The sequence below is a fragment of the Saccopteryx leptura genome, chromosome 3, assembly GCF_036850995.1.
Source record: "Saccopteryx leptura isolate mSacLep1 chromosome 3, mSacLep1_pri_phased_curated, whole genome shotgun sequence".
NCBI lineage: Eukaryota > Metazoa > Chordata > Mammalia > Chiroptera > Emballonuridae > Saccopteryx > Saccopteryx leptura.
The window spans coordinates 12,564,367-12,569,787 of NC_089505.1; positions in this window are offsets into that span (position 1 = coordinate 12,564,367).

Here is a 5,421-nt window from a genome sequence, read left to right on the forward strand (position 1 = left end):
TTCGGCTCACCTATCGAGTCTCTGGCTGTCACTGCACACGAACAATGAAGTGAAAGCAACGTTTCAGGTTGTTCTAACTTCGTGATCAGGACGGGCGAGGGTCTCCCTGATGCGGAATGCTTGTAGATGTCCAGACAGGGCTTCCTGAACACATCAGGATGAGGCACAGCACCGCTTGTCTGCCCGTCCCACACGTGAGGACAGGGGAGGGGGCCACCCACCACCCACCCAGCGCCTCTGCACACAAAACAAGGCGGACTCTGCTGATGTCTCCTCTGGGGGGAGAAACGTCAGTCTGCATAATGTTCGTGGTGACTTGTATGTGAACCTTAATTAAAAATACACATGAAATGAACAATAGTTGAACAAAGTAATCATATGACAGAGTTCTCTCCTGAGTATAAAATTGATCATAAAGATAAATTCAGATACTTTTTTTCTCCTAAATCCAAGATACAAGTGGAAACTCAAAAATCCAGGTAACTTCTTTTGTGTGTGTGTGTGTGTGTGTGTGTGTGTGTGTGTGTGTGTGTATTTTTCTGAAGTGGGAAGCCGGGATGCAGAGAGACAGACTTCCGCATGCACCCAACTGGGATCCAACCAGAAAGCCCAGTAGGGGGCGATGCTCTGCCCATTTGGGCCGGGAATCGAACCCAGGACTTCCACATGCTGGGCCGATGCTCTACCGCTGAGCCAACCAGCAGGGCTCAAAAACCCAGGTAACTTCTTAGCTCTATTGATAGGACTTTTAAGTTCTACAGATGACAAAGCAAGGAGAGGTTCTGATATATGATAACCATTTCATGACTTTTGTCATTTAAAACATTCTAAAACTATTAGCGGAAAAATAGTTTGAAATATTCTTTTGAAAGGAAGGCTCTCCGCCTACCATCCTCCGAAAGTTTACTGCCATCTCTGAAAGTTATTTACAAATACAGGAACTGAATCAGTGTACACTTATTATCCGGGATATAGCGGGTGTTACCAAATGAGCGTAAGCATCCCTGTCTCTGGAAACTCAAAAACTAAAGAACATCCCAGCTGCTTACCTTGATCCCAAGGAATATCATTATGGACAGCGGGAAAGGCTGAAACACAGGTACACTGATGGCGGGGGTACTTTTTTCACTCGTGTAGACAAGAGTGAAGTATCGCTGTGTAGGATTTGTCTTTCAAAAACTTAGGTTGGAAATTTAAGCCAGCTAGATGTGGCACACACAAAATAATTCATCTTCTTTTTTTTTTTTTTTGGTCTTTATGTTTTAAATATATTTTCCCCATCACCCTTTCAAGAGGATTAGCCTCAAGTCGAAAAGATGTCAATGGACTATTTGGGGTAAAAGGTACTGATGTTAGGAGAGGAAAAAACTACATGAAGTCAAGGTGCTGGTGCATCCCCATGTCCCCAGCCCTGCCCTAGAGTATACTGGACACTCCTAAGAGTTCAATGAATGAACGAATAAACAAATGAATGACTTAAAGATGATGAATGTAATCACTATGCACCAGAAGAAGGAAGGGCATTATTCAATAGTAGGAGGAAGACAAGAAAAAATAAATAATTAGAACTACAGTCTGAAAGAGTTTACTTAGGACCCATTTTGTTGTTCTAATCCTATTTCTACTTCCTCTCTGCCTTTGTCTGCTCATGACCAATGTGTGCGCAGCAGGTGGAAGGGTGACTGGACAGGAGAGGATAAAAGTGTGGCCATTATTGCAGGGACCTGCCTAGTATCTCTGCGTTCAATAACAAGGCGATGAGAGCTCATTCAGCTCAACCCCTCGCTTTGCAGATGAGGAAGGTGAGAAGTCAGATGACTTGATTAAGGTCCTTGGCACTGCCAGCTGAACATAACAACACATTATCATTCGTTTATTGCTTCGGGGAGAGGCAGGGCCACGCCATCCCAAATAAAAACTTAACCTACCTGATATCAGCCACCCGTCCCCAAACACTAAATTGTTTGCTGGGGTTGACCCATTCATTGATGGCTTTTGCACTGATTTTAACAAACACGCTCCGAAAATAACATTCTTCATTTTCATTGTGCACGAAAATGGCTGGGGGCAGTGCCGGTGAGAAATGCGTAGTTTTGACCTTAACTCCTGAGAGACTAGCTCCATCGATCTGGTGGGAGGTTAAAGAATCTGAATGTCTACAAACAGAAACAGGTGACCGGGATGCGGGACCTGTGTGCTGGGAAATGGTCGCTTCCCTCAACCCCCGGCCTGCCTCCTGGCAGCACGGCTGGGAAGGACTGGCCCACGGCGTCACGGCGGTGACCTGGCCACGGGGAGGCAGCATGTGTATCCTGCTTGGGAGAACACTACTGTGTCATCACTATTTGAACTACATCTTCAATTCCCGGTACATGTCACTTCATGGTGGTGGCGGGGGCTGTATTCAAAATCATGTATTTTTCTTGACTACTGGACGCTTTGTGAAAGTCAAGTTCACTTCTCAAGACAAGCTAAATGCCATGCTTTGAACAGGATGGAAGGACCAAGAGGGCACCCCAAAGAATTAAGAAACTCCATGGCGGAAGGAGTCGGGAGGGTCTAGTTTTGCTCACAATTGTACCCCTAGCACCCACATTTGCTTTGAGCATAGCAGGTGCATGGTAATGTGTTTATAAGTGAATTAAACACAAAGGAATATGAAATAGTATGAACATTCAGATAATGTCTCTGTATAAGTAGACATCAAAGACTTGTAACTACAAATTGATTAAACCTTTATTAGAAAAATAATAACTCGAATGTTTAAGAATGACCCACTACAGGTCTGGGAGGAAACGGGCGGCGAGAAATCCAGCGCTCGAGGGGAAACCTGACCCGTCCTCCTGGGCTCAGTTTATGTTCCTGCGTCCCTAAGTTTTCCATTACTCTACACCACAAATTTCTGCAAGGCTCAGTGTATTTTAATTAAACTCCAAGGATGAACACAGAATTTCCAAACTTCCTACTGGTTTGTACCAGTATGCTTCAAAGCAGGGTTTAAAGAAAACAGTCCGGAGGGGTAACAGTCGCCAGCTCATCAGAAGTTTGCATTATCTTCCCACAAACGGAACCCAGAACGATGGCGTGAAGAACTATCCTGCGTGCACAGATGGCGCTTAGCAGTGATCATTTCTTTGCCTGTCAGGACTGGCATTTTGGTTCTTTATTTGCCTGTTTTGTGTCCACAAAGTAAAGCTCTGTCTGTGTGACTCAGGCTATGAAAATGCTTCACTTGGCAACCAGCGCGGATACTCCCCACACAGGCCTCAGCAGAAGTCCAGGAGAAACACGGAGGCCAGCACTCGTATCCCTGCCCTGGTGCCATCTGTAATGGTCCCGATGGCCCTTGCCAACAGCCACAGTGGAAGGCGGAGGCTGGAGGGGGTGCTGTGTCCTGACCTAAACTCTGCTCAGAGCGGCGGTGCTGTGAACTGAATGGGATAACGACAGGCAAGGTTACAGCTCTCTCTCCTCCTTCCCTTCCTCCCTCCTTTCCTTCTCTCCCTTCTCTCTCTCCTCCCTCCCTCCCTCCCTCCCTCCCTCCCTCCCTCCCTCCCTCCCTCCCTCCCTCCCTTCCTTCCCCTCCCTTCCCTCTTGCCTTCTTCCTTTCCGTTTCTCTTTTCCTCCTTTCCTTCCCTCCCTTCCCTCTCCTTCTTCCTTCCCTTCCTTCCTTCTTCCCTCCCTTCCCTTCCCTCTCTCTTCCTTCCTTCCTTCCTTCCTTCCTTCCTTCCTTCCTTCCTTCCTTCCTCCCTGCCTCCCTCCCTTTCTCTCCTTCCCTCCCTTTTTTCCATTCTCTGTGGGTCTCGTATGAAAATAAAAGAATCAAAAACCCTCAAAGAAACATCCAACTAGCAGAGATTTCTGAAGACAGCACTGGCCTTTACCCAGTCTGTCACTCTCTCCAGCTCAGCCCTTCATTATTATAAACAAGAAGAAAGAAACAAACAGAAAAATCTATTATAATAACGAACCTTCCCAGAGCAGCTGCCATCACACTTTAATCTGGAAAACATTACCGGGAACCTGCACCATCGGCACATTACGTGCGTGTCACCCGCGGTATCAGGCCGTGTCCTTGGCCACTGTACAGCCCGAGGAGGTTGGCAACATCATCTCAGGCCAGGCCATTGAGCCACAGGATACTTGAACTCTATGCTGTAAATGACTTGTGGACTCTGAACACAATTATGACAGTCACTGAGTCTGCCAACTTTATCATGTAAATAATAAAAAAAATATGCATTTAAAATATTAAACATCTTGATTTCTTGGACAGTCCCCTCGTAAGTGGATTAAGGAATGAAATTTCAGGCTGCGCCCATTGATTTCACAAAGAAGAGTGCTTCCGCGAAGAGGTCCTGGAGACCGTTCATCCCCGTGAAGGCTTGGTTGCCATGGCTGCACCCGAGAACGGGATGGCCGCATTCCAGCTGCGGGGCCATAAAGTTAAAGCTCAGGAAGTGAGTTGATGTCTTCATTTCAGTCCTCTGTTTCCAGAATCCCGGGTCAGCATTTGCTGGTGAGTTGACAGGGAAAGTCCAGGCTTAGAAACAGCTCCGAGACGGGTGCCATTTTTGGTGGCTCCAAGTCTTTCTGTTCCTGAGCGCCCATCAGCCCGAATCACCCTGGCATCCTGGCTCTGCCGTCTGTGAAGAGGGCACTGAACGGGGGTAGGTTAATGCCAAGTGCACAGTCCAGGAAAGTGCCATCCGAATGATTCATGGGCATCTCCTGAGCCCCACTGGGCACCAAAGAGATGGACGCTTTGCTGACAAATGTTGCCTTCATCAACGTTAATTGAAGGTAACCTGAGTTGGCAGTTGAAAGCAGTTTTCAATAAGGAGCCAACTTGTCTTCTAGTAAACCTTTGGGAGAGTATATTGCCAACTTCTGGAAAATACCATTTGCAAGAAGCCGAGCTGCTCTAGGTTCAGGGACTAAGCAGTGTAGGCTGCCCACACTGCCCCGAGCCCATTCCGACCACAGGGACTCGTGTGGGCAGCAAGTCGTATGGCCCATGCGGGCTCAGGAGGCCCAGCCAACGGCGCCGTCCTGGAAGGCGGACCGAGAAGCAGTGAGGTGACAGAGGGCAGGCTCAGGGATGGACGTCACACGAAGGGGACACCTGGACTGCGAGCTCTGGGAGATAATTCAGTTGAGGGGACACCATGACACGATCTAAGGGTCAGTTAACACTGCTAGGCCGCAGGTGGCCATGCACCAAGGATGGGACGGGCCCTCGAGGAGGGAGAGATGGGCGTGTTGGCGGGAACAGGGAAGGCGGTGTGGCGTGGAGGCCCAGGACCCGCAGAGGAAGAGGAAGGGGGTCCCAAGTGAAGCAGAGGTCACACTGGGTCACCAGGCTGGGGGCGGGCCCGTCCTTTCCCAGGCAGCCCAGAACACCACAGCTTTCCGCAGAAG